This window comes from Falco naumanni, chromosome 7 (assembly GCF_017639655.2).
Source record: "Falco naumanni isolate bFalNau1 chromosome 7, bFalNau1.pat, whole genome shotgun sequence".
Taxonomy (NCBI): domain Eukaryota; kingdom Metazoa; phylum Chordata; class Aves; order Falconiformes; family Falconidae; genus Falco; species Falco naumanni.
In genome coordinates this window covers 24,007,388-24,023,225 of record NC_054060.1, presented here as the reverse complement: position 1 = coordinate 24,023,225, position 15,838 = coordinate 24,007,388, and positions in this window count along the sequence as shown.

Sequence of the window (15,838 nt, the reverse complement as noted above, 5' to 3'; positions counted from 1 at the left end):
TTTTATGCATTTGACAGTTGTTTGGTTTTTTTTTAATAAGTAATTTACTTCATGAGAGTTGTTCTACAACAAGCAGTGAAACACCATAGGAGCTCTTTGATAAGGTTTTCAGATTGTCTGTACATGCCTATAGATATACCTGACAATTTCCTGAGCAATTTTTATACTGCAGTCTATACTCAGCTGTTTCCATACAACTCACAATCTAACAGTGCAGTCAAATATCCAAAATTCATGAAACATGACAGCTCTACAAAATTCCACATCTTCTTTCCTGCATTTTCACAAAAACTCAGACACAGCGCAACCCCCAGCCATGAGCATCCCTGAGGCATGCTTTGGTGGTCCTTCTGGAGTTCTGAGGATTTCCTCAGGTGCCCATGCGTTGGAAGAAGGGTTCGCCGAAGTCAAGAAGACGCTCAATATGAGTTATGCATCTTGCATAACACTACTTATATAGAACCAATACACATGCATATTCGTAAAGCAGAAATATAATTGGTTAGTAGTCTCTAAACACGTGCGGTTCTCACACCCCTAATTATCATGACTGGTATTCTAATACCAGGCCTGGATTGTGCAGATCTTCAGAGATTCTAAAGCCATGCTTCTGCAGCCATTCTTCTACAATTCCCCCTTTTTCCTTTTGCACAAGCCAGGCCTGATTGGTTATGTTAAAAACTACTCTCTTTAAACAAGAAAAAACACATCTAAAAACTAAAAGCATTACAATAATGATTATAACAAAGCACCCAATCTTCTGAAGACAAACTATCTCCAGATGAAATCAGAGACTACTTCTCATTCATTCACAGACTGTTGGAGCAAGAAATCAAAACCTGCTGGAGTTGCCAGTGTGAGGGCCCCACAAGCACTCCTCCTAGCCCAGATTGCTGAGTCCAAGGTTGGTTTCATCACTGACAAGAGTTGTGCAGAAAGCAAAAGCTGTCTCCCTTCCCTTGAGAGCTCCTCTTAAGCAGACACTGAGCAGAAGCAGTCCATACAATTAATCTGGCTAAAAGTAGGTGGGAAGTGCTCTCAGGTGTCACATTGATTGGCAGCAATTCATCCCACTACCTTCTGTGAGGTGAGCAAAACTGCAGATACCCAGTCAGAGGCTGCAGCCATATGCCTGCACCAAAAAAAGCATCAACTCTAATGGATACACTGCAACAAAAACCAGGGTGTCTTATATCCACACCTTCCTGTGTTCTGCTTTCCCTTTTCCCTACTTGCATGCTTACCATTTTGAGCAACACCAGCACTGTCTTTCACCAGCAACACACAGCACCTTTCAGTAGGACAGAAATACTAGTCTTGAGCAGCGAAAGGGGCTTCACTCACCATCATGTGCAAATTGCAATGCCTTACTACCAGCTCACAGGACAGTGGTAATTTGATTCAGATTGTGAGACTGGGTTTGGCATGTTTCCATGACTGCTCACCTGTACAGTTTATGGAAGCATGCATGACAACATCCAAGAGAAAAAAGGTACAAAAAAAAATCTCTTCTTTGGTACCTTCCTCTTTTCCGGTTTGCAAGGCAGTTCACATGGGAAAAGCAGAGCACTCTACCAGTTGTTACACTGTTGACTGCTCTGCTTACTGCAGGCTTAGTCTGCAGCCCCAGTGGTTACCCCAGCTAGCTGTTGGCTGTGCAAACCTGCCCAGGCACTTGAGGTCTACAGGGAATTAGAAGGGCTTATGAGGCAGTGTTTTGATGTCATTGGTAGCATGGTGGTAGATACCAGCTGGGAAGTATCTACCTAACTAGGCAAACCTGGGACAAGTGCAGGCAACCACTCAGACAGAGTTTCTCATCGGGGAAGCTGCTGTCCATGTGGAGGGCTGTGAATCCTGTTCCCCACACCCCAGGTTGGAGGAGCGTGCAGGCTCCGCCTGTGCAGAGTATGCTCTGGTGTGGTAACCCAGGAACTGCAGGAGGGAGCCAGCAGGTTACACTATATTAGGAAGGGGGAACAAAACATGGATAAAACATGTATTTGAGGCTGAATTTGGTTTACCTGGCCAGGTTTTGGTAGTGGGGGGACTACAGGGGTGAATCCTGTGAGAAGATACCAGAATCTTCCCCCATATCAGGCAAAGCCACTTCCAAGATGGACCTGCCACAACCCAAAGCTGAGCCCATCAGTGACTGTAGTAGTGCCTCTGTGAAAATGTATTTAAGAAGGGGGAAAACTGCTGCACAACAGCAGCCAGAAGAAGTGAGAACATGTGACAGGAACAACTCTGCAGACACCCAGGCCAGCACAGGAGGAGGGATGCCCAGGTGCTGGAACAGAGCAACCTGGCAACCCGTGGGGAAGCCCATGGTGAAGCAGGCTGTGCCCCGAGCCCACGGGGGAGGAGATATCCTGTCCGCAGCCCTGCAGGACCCCAGGCTGGAGCAGAGGGATGCCAGAAGGAGGCTGTGACCCATGGGCAGCCCACACTGGGGCAGCTCCTGGCAGGACCCACGGACTTGTGGAGAGGAGCCCAGGCTGGGGCAGGTTTGCGGGCAAGACTTGTGGCTCCATGAGTGACCCACACTGTAACAGCCCATTCCTGAAGGTTGGCACCCCATGGAACGGACCCATCCTGGAGCAGTTTGTGAAGAATTGCAGCCCATGGGAAGAACTCACACTGGAGAATTTCATGGAGGACTGTTTCCTGTGGGAAGGATCCCATGCTGGAGCAGGGAAAAAAAGAGCGTGAGGAGTCCTCCCCCTAAGGAAGAAGGAGCAGCAGAGACAATGTGTGATGAACTGTGTGCAGCCCCCATTCCTTGTCCCCTGTGCCATTCAGGGAGGAGAAGGTGGAAAATTTGGGAGTAAAGTTGAGACTGGGAAGAAGGGAGAGGTGGGGGGAAGGTGTCCTTAGATTTATTCTTATTATTATCCTATTCTAATTTGATTTGCAATAGATTAACTTCCCTAAGTGGAGTCTTTTTTGCCCATGACAGTAATTATTGAGTGATCTCCCTGTCTTTATCTCAACCCATGAGCCTTTTGTCATATTTTCTCCCCCTTGTCCTGTAGAAGGAGAGGGGAGTGATAGAGCAACTTGGTGGGCACCTGGTGTTCAGTCAAGGTCAACCCACCACAGAGGGATTGGAAGAAGAAATACCAAGGACTATTGGTACAAGGGTACAAACAGACACCACCTTGGAGAAGGAGGCACCACGGTCTCTGGTCACTTGTGGCAACAGGACATCACTTCCTCACATTTCCTCATACATACCAAGCAGCAACAGATACACAGGCTTGGTAGCGGATGAAGACTTACAAGGAGAAACTGCACCAGTTCCACACACTAAAAGTCACAAAAGGAAGCGGCAAGTGGTGGCAATGGGTGGCTCTGCCAAGAGGCACCAAGGCATGCATTTTACCAGACTGATATACAGTCCAGGGAAGTTTGCTGCTTGCCAAGATCTGGGAGAAAGACAGTCACAACTGGTAAAAAGCACAGACTATCTCCTACTTCTTTTCCATGTGGAAAATGACACAGTAAAATATAACCTGGGCAAGATCAGGCAGGATTTCAGAGCCTTGGGGTGCACAGGGGACAGGAGCCCAAGCGATCTTCTCTGTTTTGCCAGTCAGAGATAGAGATGCAGGCAGAAGTCAATGCATCGTGCAGATAAACACCTGGGTTTGTGGCTGGTGTAAACACCAGGGCTTTGGCTTCTACAACCATGGGACATTCTGCAATGAATACAGACTACTGGGGAGAGATGGGGTCCACCTGTCTAGAAGAGGAAGGAGAATCTGCACTGACAGATTGGCTGGCTCACACTCTAAACTAAGGAATTTAGGGGTGTCCAAAGCCATGACACTTGTGTACACAACAGCAACAGGGTGGATGACTGCACCTACCAGACTAGTGAGGAATGCCCCTCATCACTCCAGTGTTCTGCTAAAAAGGTGAGAGACTCAACAGTCCAGCTGAAGTGCCTCTATACCAATGCACATAGTGTGGGTAACAAACAGGAGAAGCTGGAAGCAGTTGGGAAGTTGTGATCTGATTGCTAACACTGAAACCTGGTGGGACGAATCACATGAGTGGAGTGCTGCAATAGATGGCTATAACCTGTTTGGGAGGCACAGATAAAAAAGGAAAGGTGAGGAGGGTTCCCTCTGCACAAAAAAAATAGATCTGTTTTTGCAAAACAGTGATAAACAGGTTGAGAACTTACGGATAAAAATTAGAGACAAAGCCAACAAAGAAAACCTCATGGCTGGTGTTTACTACAAGCCACCTGACAAAGGGGAGGATGTCAATGAAGTGTTCATACTTCAACTACAGGAAATGTCACACTCACAGGCTCTGATCCTGCTGGGGGACATCAACCACACTGATATCTGTTAGAAAAGTACCATAGCAAGCTGCAAGCAGCCTGGAAGACTCTTGGAGTGCATTGGGAATAACTTCCTAATCCAGATGATAAAAAGTCCAACCAGAGGAAATGCATTTCTGAACCTGTTGTTCACCAACACAGAGGAACTTCTTGGAGAAGGACAGGTGAAAAGTAAAGATATAAAAACTTAGGAAAACAAACCTTCAGTTAAGGGACTGGTTTATAGGATCCCCCGGGAAAGCACCCTCGGGGATGAAGGAGCAGAAGACAACTGACAGCTATTTAAAGACATATTTCTTAGAGTACAAGAACTTTGAATTCCAATGTGAAATAAATTAGTCAAGGAAACAGGAGACTAGCATGGCTGAGTAAGGTAAAAATGAAACAGAAGAGCAAAATGCATAGGCAGTGGAGGCAGGGGCATGCACCCTGGGAATAATATAGGGATACTGCCTGGGAGTGTAGGGATGGGATCAGGAAATCACAGAAAAGGCACAGCTGGAGCTCAATTTTGGCAAGGGATATGATACTAACAAAGACTTCTATGGATACATTAGTTAGAAAAGGGAGATGAAAGAAACTGTACCCCCTGATAAATGAGACAAGGGCTCTGATAACTACTGACATGCAGAATGCTGATGTACTTCTTGGGGAATTTTCATTGTACCTCTTGAGGTGAATTAAGCACATGTTTGTGCTTACATATATTTATAGAAAAAGAAAAAAATAACCATGCATTGGACAAAGTCCTACTGCTGTAAGTGGTTCTCTAAGCAGTCTGCAAGTGCCACCAGTCGATTCCTTACATACACTTGCATCAGCACAAATCCCGTGAGCATCAGCATGGGGCAGCTCAGCCCAGCCTTGAGTCCACCTTCCAGCCCAGCTCTGCTGCCCAAAGGTGGCCCCTGGCCACTCACTTTCCAGGATGCCTGCAAGACAGTTTCTTATCTCTTCAGAAAGAGAAACTTCACTTTCATGGCCTTCTACAATGGAGTGACTCCATTGATGTATAAGAGAAGAGCAACTGGTATCATGTCTCTCAGATTCTGTAACGCCTTTGACACAGCCCCACACAACATCCTTGTCTCTACATTAGAAAAATATGGGTTTAATGGATGAACCATTTGATGGATAAGGAATTGGCTGGATGGCTGCATTCAAATTGTTGCAGTCAGTGGCTCAATGTCTAAATGGACATCAGTAACAAATGGTGTCCTTCAAGTGTCCATATGGGGTCCAGTGGTATTCAATATCTTTATTAATGACACAGACAGTGGGATAGAGTGCACCCTTAGCAAGGTTGCCAACGACACCAAGCTGAGAGGTGCAGCTGGTATGCTTGAGAGAAGAGGATGCCATCCAAAGGGATCTTGACAGGTTTGAGTGGGCCAACGAGAACATCACGAAGTTCAACAAGGCGAAGTGTAAGTAAGGTCCTGTGCCTGGGTCAGTGCAATTCCTAATATCAATACAGACTGGGGGATGAATGGGTTGAAAGTAGCCCTGCTGAGAAGCATTTGAGTATTCCAACAGATGAAAGTTTGGGCATGAGCTGGCAATGTACGCTTGCAGCCCAGAAAGCCAATCATCTCTTGGGCTGCATCAAAAGAAGCATCACTAGCAAGTTGAGGGAGGTGATCATCCCCCTCTACTCTGCTCTTATGAGATCCCATTTGAGTACTGTGTCCAGCTCTGGGATCCCAGACACAAGAAAGATATGGTGCTGTTAGAATAGGTCCAGAGGAGGGGCCATAAAAATGATCAGAGGGCTGCCTATAGTGGCAATGACAGAGTGATGAAGCAGTGGCACAGGCTGCCCAGAGAAGTTGTGGATACCCCAACCCTGAAAGTTTTCAAGGCCAGGCTGGACTTGAGCAACCTGCTTTAGTGGAAGGTGTTCCAGCCCACCGCAGGGGGTTTGGACTAGATGATCTTTAAAGATCCCCTACAACCAAATCATTCCATGTTTCTATAAAACAGAACATTATCTTGGAAGCCAGTGACACCAACCATACAAATAAGCTGGGGTTATCATTAAGGTCTGACAAAGAGTAGAATGTAGTATCAAAATTATATTATATTAAGTTGTGCACACTAACATATCTGCATATGGTGAAATATATAACAGTGGAGAATTCATCATGAATTCAGGTGCTGTTTATGAAGCATGCTAGCTAAACAATGTAATTTTGTATTTAGTTAATACTTATTCTGTATGTGTTTCTTATATTATCAGACACAATTTCAGTTTAGTTTGCACAGATATTTAAAACTGTCTTGAACTAATTTTCATATTGTACCATTCAAGATTGTGGGATGAAAAGTGTCTTTTCTAAATGAACTATTGTACATTTTATAAATTAATAAATATATCTGTGTACTACAGATTGCATATGTTTAATTATTCCTTTTGATATGGGTACAAGATCAAGAGGATGCTAGTTAAGAGAATTTTTCTGACTATCAAAGAAGTGTCAGATTAGCCTGCGAAATTAAGCAGTGAACCAGGAAGTTAATTGGCTTGACACCTTTTATAAAGGCATGATCCTCATGCTCAAAAATAAAATGGGTTACATAAAATATGTAGTGATTAAATTTCTGGTAGCTTTAAGTAAGGGATTGGAATGACTATTAGTTATGGTCTGTGTTGCACTGTGCAATATAGTTAATCAATTGGTGTTATAGGCTTCAGGGCTCCTGGTGTGGCATTGCCACTAATGATCGTCACATAATTTATAATTTGTCTTTGGACTTTCGTGCTTGCTTTGCCTTCTGTTGGCATCATCAGTAGCTGTTGCATATTAAAGTTACTCTTTAATTAACCATGTAGTAGAAATCCATGTGGGTAAGCCACATTCAGAAATATTTCCGTTTCAAAATGTTTTTCACCCTAGGGTTTGCAAGAGTAAATACTTAAATTAAAACAAGTTGTTAGCATCTCTGATGTATTTGCCTGGATATTTTACTGCTCTTCAATAATGCCATTTTCTGCTAAAAAGCTTTACTGTCAAATATGTCCTTTTACATTAGACGATATAATAATGTACTGCTCATTTATGTGTTGCAATGAAATAAGCATGATCTAAAAAGGCTTCAATGAATTTGTGGTGCTGTGCATTACACATACCCTGCTGCTGGCACAGTCATAAAACAGTAACACAAAAATGCCCTCCTGCATCAGGCCAGTGAACCATCTGCTAGATCTGTCCAAGTAGAATTAGGGTGCCACCTCCAAAAGCTGCACGAGATGCTCTTTAGGGACATCATGGTCATGTTTATGTTGGGCAACCCACACCTTACACTCCCCCAGCAACCACACAGGGGGCATGTCATTGCCTTATACCTTTAGAATTTATTTTGGACTTACTGTCCATGAATTTGTGTATCCCATTTCTGACCCTACTGATACTGTCTACTTCCCCCACCCTTGAGGCAGAGCATCCCGGAAGCTCACCACCTGCTTTCCTGTCACTTGACATCAAAGTATTGAATCCAAAGGAGGTCAGCAAAGATGGTGAAAGGACTAGAGGGCATGACATCTGAGGAGCAGCTGAGGATACTAGGTTTGTTCAGCTTAGAGAAGAGGAGACCAAGGGGGGCCACATTGCTGACTACAACTTCCTAATGAAGGATAGCGGGGAGGGAGGTGCTGATCTCTCCTTTTTGGTATAACATGACAGGACATGAGGGAATGACTTAAAGCTGCATCAGGAGAAGTTCAGATTGCATGTTAGGGAAAATTTCTTTATCAAGAGGCTGGTCAAGTGGGCATTGCCCCAAACCTTTTGGTTTTCAAGAAGTATTTGGACAATGCTCTTAGATATAGGGTTTAACATCTGGTGTGCCTCACATGGCTGCCAGGGCATGGTGAGAAACAGCAAGAGAATTCCTCCCTGGCACCTTCTCCAGGGGAGCAGTGTTGCACTTATCAAGGTGAGGGGTTATTTTGGCTCTATACAATTGCAAATGTGAGAGGTTAATTTTCAGACCACAGAAATTAGGGAGCAGAACTTTAGTGCTGTTCCTCACACGGCTGCAAGGACAGAGTGAGAAACTGCAAGCGAATTCCTTCCTGTCACCTTCTCCAGGGGAACAGTGCTGCACTTTCACAAAGTGAGCTCTGGTTCTGCCTAAGTGCAGAAGGTTTTGGTCAATTTTCTCACCACAGGAAGAAGGAAGCAGAACTTTTGTGCTGTCACTCACATGGCTGCCAGGATAGGGTGAGAAGCAGCAAGAGAATTTCTTCCTTGCACCTTCTCAAGGGGAGCAGTGCTGCACTTTCCCAAAGTGATTTTTTGGGGTTGTACGTGATTGCAAATGTGAGAGGTCCATTTTCTTACTACAGAAAGCAGGAAGCAGAAGTTTTGTGCTGTGCCTCATATGGTTGCAAGGGCAGGGTGAGAAGTAGCAAGAGAATTCCTTCCTGGAACCTTCTCCAGGGGAGCAGCACTGCACTTTCCCAAGACGTGGTGGGTTTTTTTTGGCTCTGCATGAGTGCAAAAGGTTTGGGTCAATTTTATCACCACAGAAAGCAGGGAGAAGAACTTTTGTGCTGTTCCTCACATGGTTGCAAGGGCAGGGTGAGAACAGCAAGAGAATTTTTTCCTGTGTTTTTTCCTGGTACCTCCTTTATGGGAGCAGTGCTGTAGTATCCCAAGGTGACTTTTTTGGGCTTTTAACGACTGCAACTCTGAAGGGTCAATTTTGCCCACCACAGAAAGCAGGGAGCAGAACTTTTGTGCTGTTCCTTACATGGCTGCCAGGGCATGGTGACAAGTAGCAAGATAATTCCTTCCTGTCACCCTCTCCAGGGGAGCAGTGCTGCACTTTGCCAAGGTGACTCTTCGGGGCTCTGCATGATTGCCAATGTAAAGGCGTCCAATTTCTCACCACAGAAAGCAGGGTGCAGAACTTTTCTGCTGTGCCTGACGTGGCTGCAAGGACATGGTGGGAAGCAGCAATAAAATTCTTTCCTGGAACCTTCTCCAGGGGAGCAGCGCTGCACTTTCCCAAGCCATGTTTTTTTGGTTCTGTATGAGTTCAAAAGTGCTGTGTCAATTCTCTCACCACAGAAAGCAGGGAGCAGAACTCTTGTGCTGTGCCTCACATGGCTACCATGCACGGTGGGAAGCAGCAAGAGAATTCCTCTCTGGTACCTTCTCCAGGTGAATTTCCCAGTTCCCGAGAGACTCCTGGCGCCGGCTGCAAGGGGGCTCCCAGCCGAAGGGTGGGCCTGGGCGTTGTTGGGGTGGGAATTGGTGATGTCTCCTTTCCTTAGTCACGTTAACACTTTGGAATAACAATTAGATACTTCGCTTCTATTGTGCTTTTATCATATCGCTCACAATAACTGCTACTGTTTCCTTTTATTGTATTGCATGCTATTTTCCTTTATTTTATTGTAATATAAGAAAATGCATTTCATATATTCCATTATTTGATAGATTTGATTATATTTGATCTGGAGTTCATCTTTGCTGTGTATCCAGTCAATCAGCAAAACATAATTCGGCGTAGTTGGCAGCGTATGAAGTAAAACTCTGTCTATTTAGGAAAAAAAATGTTCCTCGACTTGGCAGGTGGGAACCATTGCCTTATGGTGTTCGGGCCAGAGCGGTCTGATGGTGCTGGGCAGTTGGGCCATGCCAGGGACAGAGGGACGGGGGCAGGGGAGGGGGTGGGGGGAAGGGGTTTAGGGACAGATGGGAATCGATGAAGGTTTTTAGGGATGGACCAGGGTGTGTGGGGGTGGGTGTAGTGGGGGGAGGTGGGGTGTGGGGGTTTAGGGTGGGGGTGAGGGGATATGGGGGTGTGTGTATCGATACATCAGGGTGGGATTGAGGCTGTGTGTGTTATTTAGAAGACAGAGTGGGGAGTCTGGGGAAGGGTTTTAGGCATGGACCAAGGGTGTGGGAGGGACTTTAGGGCTGGACCAGGGTCTGGGGGAAAAGTTTTAGGGACAGCGCGGAGAGGTGGAGGTGGGGGATGATTTCATGAACAGCCTGGGGTGGACGAGGGGGTCAAGGGAAGTCTCTCAGGGTTGTTCGGGGGGAAGGATTTTAGGGATGAATGTGGTGTGCGTGTGGAGGTTTGATGCCACCATATAGATTCCACTGTATATACGTTTATGTCCAGGGATTCTGTTAAGGGAAGGCTGCTGGCTTGGCAAAGGGACGAGATGTCTGAGCTCCCCAGTTACCACGCTCTGATTTGGTGTTTAGCTCTATGTTAAACACACCTGCGCACAAAGGTTAGGCCAAGCTGACTCTCTAAAGCTGTTAGAAGTGACAAATTAAGGGACCTCTCATCCAGGGAGTCAGTCTTGGGAAGGATAGGGAACAAAGAATGGATGGGGAAAAGATCTCCGTTCTCTTCAGTGATGCAGAAAGAGCCTCTGGGTGAGGACATTGTGGCCGCAGGAGGAGACAAGCCGATAGAGTGCTGCGATCCGCAGAAAGTTGGTTGGAAGTCAGACAAAGGTAATTGTTGGGGGGGGGGGGGGGGGGGGGCTAGATAATGACCTCTGACTCAGATAGCCCCCCGAGAGAGGGCAAGGCCCTGCTTGGGGAGTATGGGGAGCTAGTAAAAATCCTCAGCAGTGCTGTCTGAGGGTGTGTGCTAGTTTGCATTAGAAGCAAGAAGCTTTTAACCCATCCCGTGCCCGACTGAAAATGCATGTGTAATGCACTTATGAGAGTGCAAGTGCTCTGCTGTCCATAGTGCGTACCCTCGAGTACCTGGGTGAGCACGCTCAGAGGAAACATTCCCCCGTGCTCCCAGCACTGTCATAAAGAATGCCGGCCTTCTGAAACTTCCAAGCAAGTCTTAGAGAGTTTTTCTCCATGACCGACTTTATGGTATCATTCCCACCATACTGGAGAAAGCAAATCATTTTTTGTTTGGTGGTGAAAGCAGCTTGGGGAGTGTCACTGAAGTGCAGCACCTTTTTTAACCTCAGGTCTAAAGTGCCACCGGTCCTACCGTGGAATACATCCATCCTCAGGCTTTCACCAAATGGAAAGGATGCATCAAACCGACCCCACAAAGTCGTCCTGCGTTTTTTTTTTTATCTTTCCTGGAATGTGGGGACATGACCCTGCTGGGCCATCTGTGCCACCTGCCTGGGAGCCAAGATGGTGCCTTTACATTCCAGGCTAAGAACTTACCTTCTTTTTTTCCTTTTCAGTGACTTTAGAGCCATCCTTATGGAGGCTGTGTTAAACTGGCTTACTGCACAGCTGGTCGCCAGTGAAGGGAAACTGTGAGCTCTGCTATTACGTTTGGTGTTTACTTGTTACTGTGTCGCTCATTTAAGTGATCTCATGCCCTGGCAAGCAGAAGCTATCACTCCACTTTAGGCCTTGGTCGAATAGTCATGCAAAGCAATATTGAAAGTCATTCTGAGATCTGGCACAGGTCCCAATATACATTTTATAAAAGTGTATCTTGGCTACTATTTATCTTTGTATGTTTTTTTTTCCCCATTTCTCCAGACTATTGAAGCTCTGAAAGGCACTGATGAGCTGCTCTCCCTCAGTTTGCTCCTTTGCCTTTGGGGAGTGCAGTTCATGTTTTCCTCGTGGCTTTGCAGAGGAGAAAAATCCATAAATACACCACCTTGCTTGAACTGATCTTGCTGGAAAGTGGTCGAAAGCTTATTGCTGCCCCATCTTGCAAATGGCATACATTCTGGTTCTCATTTGATGGGCAACGTGTTGGCTTGTCAGATAACTGTAGAACAATTCAATTGCTCAAAGCAGCCATGCTGATAGGGAGAGCTTACGTACTTCATTGCACAAAGCAGTTCTGTGCTTTTTTTCCCTCTGCATGTTTCTGTGCAGACATGGGCATGAAACTCAGGTGTCTTTCTGTGCTGTAAGCAGGACTGATGACAGCTTTTCATTTCATTCTAAGTAGAAGGTAAACAAAGATTGTGCCTGCAAAAGAATTTGAGCAGCTGGCATTGTTTCCCAGAGCGAGCATCCAAGCACTGGGGAGCAGTTTGCAAGATCAGAACCTGAGCCTGCTCTGGGTGGTAAACCCTCAGGAGAGGTAAGAGAAACCCCACTTTTTTCAATACAGATCTAGTTCCCTTAATATTTTGAGCAGCAGAGGGGGGTGAGACAGGGCGGTGTGGTGGCAGGAGAGGGATGGGAGAGGGACAGAGGGATGCAGAGAACAGAGATAGAGCTGGGCAGGGAGAGGAGGAAGGAAACCCCTGCTGAGGAGCCAGCACAGGGAGTATTCATATGTGCTAGATTTCATCACACTGGCATGTTTCCACAACAAAGACTCCAAAGTTACCCAAAGAAGCAAGGAAAAGAGCAACTGGTAGCAGTGATGGCAAACACGATGGAGTTCTTGGTAGCATGAGGAAGTAGATAACTACTGTAGGAAGTTCTGCGACATACCCTGATGGAAACAAATCTCTGAACCATTTACGGCAGCTATTGCATAATTTTTATGTCTGTCTGTCTATCTATCAATCGATCAATCTTGCAGAAGACCAAGTTGCAAGATCTTGAGAAATATACCTCTGTTCCTGGTAATAGTACCTAGCCCTAAGACCTAGCCCTAAGACTCAACCTTAAGACTCTAACCTTCAGTCTTAACACTAAGACTTAACCCTAAACCTTAATCCTAAGACTGAACCCAAAACCTAACCCTAAGACCTAAGCCTAAGACTTAACCATAAGACTAAACTCCAAGACCTAACCATAAGACTTAACCTTAAGACTTAACCTTAACACTTAACCCTGACTTAATCTTAAGACTTGCCTTAAGACTTTATTCTAAGACCTAACCCTAAGACTTAATACTAAGATTTAACCCAAAGACTTAACTCTAAGACTCAACCTTAAGACTTAAAACTAAGACTTATCGCTAAGACTTAAAGACTTAACCGTAAGACATAACCCTAAGACTTAACTCTTAAGACTTAACCTTAAGAATTGACCCTAAGACTCAACCTTAAGACTTAGCCCTAACACTTAATCCTAAGAATCCTCAAGACATAACCCTAAGACCTAACCTCAAGATTTAACCTTAAGACTTAAGCTTAAGCCTTAACCTTAAGAATTAAATATAAGACATAACCCTAAGACTTAACCTTGACTTAAAGTTAAGACTTAACCCTAAGACTCAACCTTAAGACTCATCCTTAAGACTTAATCTGAGACTTAACCCTGCACCGCGGCAGTCCCGGGACAAACGCAGCCGCATTCCGTAACACGCACACACAGCCACAATCCCCGCCGCTCGGCGTCAAGCCGAGTCTGCGCATGTGCTGCTCTTAGCTTGCCAGGAATGCTACTACGCATGCGTAAAACCCGTTTCGCAATACGCATACGTAGGCACAAACCCCGCCCCTAGGCATCCAACAGATTCTACGCATGCACTGCCCTTAGTTTGCCAGTAACGCTACTACGCATGCGTAAAGACCGATTTCGTAATATGTATACGTAGCCACAAACCCCGCCCCTAGACGTCAAGCCCATTCTGCGCATGCGCTGCCCTTAGTTTTGCCAGAAATGCTTCTGCGCATGCGCAAAAATGGAGGTCGTAATACGCATACGTAGCCACAAATCCCGCCCCTAGGCGTCAAGTCGATTCTGCGCATGCGCTACCCTCAGTTTGCCAGACATGCTTCTGCGCATACGTAAAAGGTGATTGCGTCATACGCAATCGCATCCGGAAACCCCGCCCTTTGGCGTCAAGCCGATTCTGCGCATGCGCTGCCCTTAGTGTAGATGGAACGATGCTGCCGTCTAGCGAAAAAGATTGGGTACTGCAGCCGCCCGGGTGGTATCGTGTTGCTGCTGCCACCTGGCGGCCAAAAATCGGTACTGCAGCCTTGGCGCCATGCATTCGCGGTGGCGCCTCCCCACTCGCCATTGCCGGCCATATATAACGGCATCGCGATCCCGCGCTGCCTGCGGGGTGGTGCTGCGGTACCCGCTGCTGCCCCTTGGTAAGGAGGCGCCACTGCCGTCCCTCGAGGACGTTGCCAGCGCACACTGGGCACGGGAGTACGGAATTACACCATTATACCAGCTCCATTACATGCTCAAGTAGCAGATACCTAATAATTTGCTTTTGATCATAGATTACGAATTTTATGATATTACTAATTTGGTCATCTATTAATATAATATATTATGCTGGTGCTTAAAACGATTTTTGATCTCATATGTTGCACAGAAATACCACAAAATCCAGAAACTACCCTTTGAAGTGAGCAACAGCTCTTCAAACTCTACCATCAGCTCTTTGATGAACAGCTGTGAGGGAAACAGCTTCTTAGAGACTTGCAGGCTGAACCAAATTCTCCTCTAGAATGGATCCCAAGTACTTTTTGTGTCCTTTGATGTCTCTCTAATCTGTGAACATTTAGGTTTTTCCTTCAGTTACTAGAATTGTGAAGTTTTTAGCCTCAGATACTCTGCTGCTTGTTTTTCTCGTGTTTCAGGACACGTATCAGACTGGTACAATGTATTCAGTGATGTGAGACCAAGAGTTCAGACTTCTACACTAGCTTCATCAGTTTGGTGGTTTTTGCCCCTGGAACTTCCATAGTTACCTCATTACTCAGTGTTTCCTTCACAGCATGTCGCCCTCCAGCAAACACATCTATGAACTTAATCTCAATATTGTGACATCCAGGTTTCTGACACAACTCCCAGAACTTCAAGTTTTATTTACTTACATAATTTATACCCTTTCCCACATCAGAGTAACTAGCATAAGTGTCTCTATTGGAGTGTGTTGGTAAGTACACTAAGAGGTTGCACAACTTTAATATTTTAACTGAAGGAACAATGAGGTACTTACACGGCAGACAACAACTAAATTCTTCTACTCTCCCCTTTCTGTAATAGTTAGTTTCAGAGTAGCTGTCGCTGTAATCTCTGAGAAAACGTAGAATCTTTCTTACCGAGAGAGTTGCCTGTGTCTGAACCACGTCTTTTCCTGGAGAAAGATTTTACAGATGAATCTGTCTGTTCTACAGATTTGTTCACAGGCTCAGCTCCTGAAGTGAATTGTCTCTCTTCTGTCTCCAATGTCCTGGATTCACTTTTAACACTAGTATTCTCCTTAAAAAAGCACAACACAACAACAAAAGAAATAAAACCAAAGATCACTCAATGTTATCTTATAATAAAACTAATATAAAACCAATAAAACAAAAGCTATACTTCTCCAAAATATCCTCTTATATTCATATCCTCTCCAAAATATCCTCTCCAAAAGGGCATCTAACAGGTGTTGAACACTGTCTAGACAGTTGACATAAGTGTTTTTAACTCGGTAGCTAAATTGAAACAACCTCTTACAAAACATCATATTAAGCAAAATATGGGATCAGAAAACTAGAATACACAAAGTTAGAGTACATGTCCCCACAGTCTGAACTTTGCCCTCAGTTATTAAACTAGCTAGAAGAAATAAGCTAGAAGAAATACAGAAATCTTTTGACAA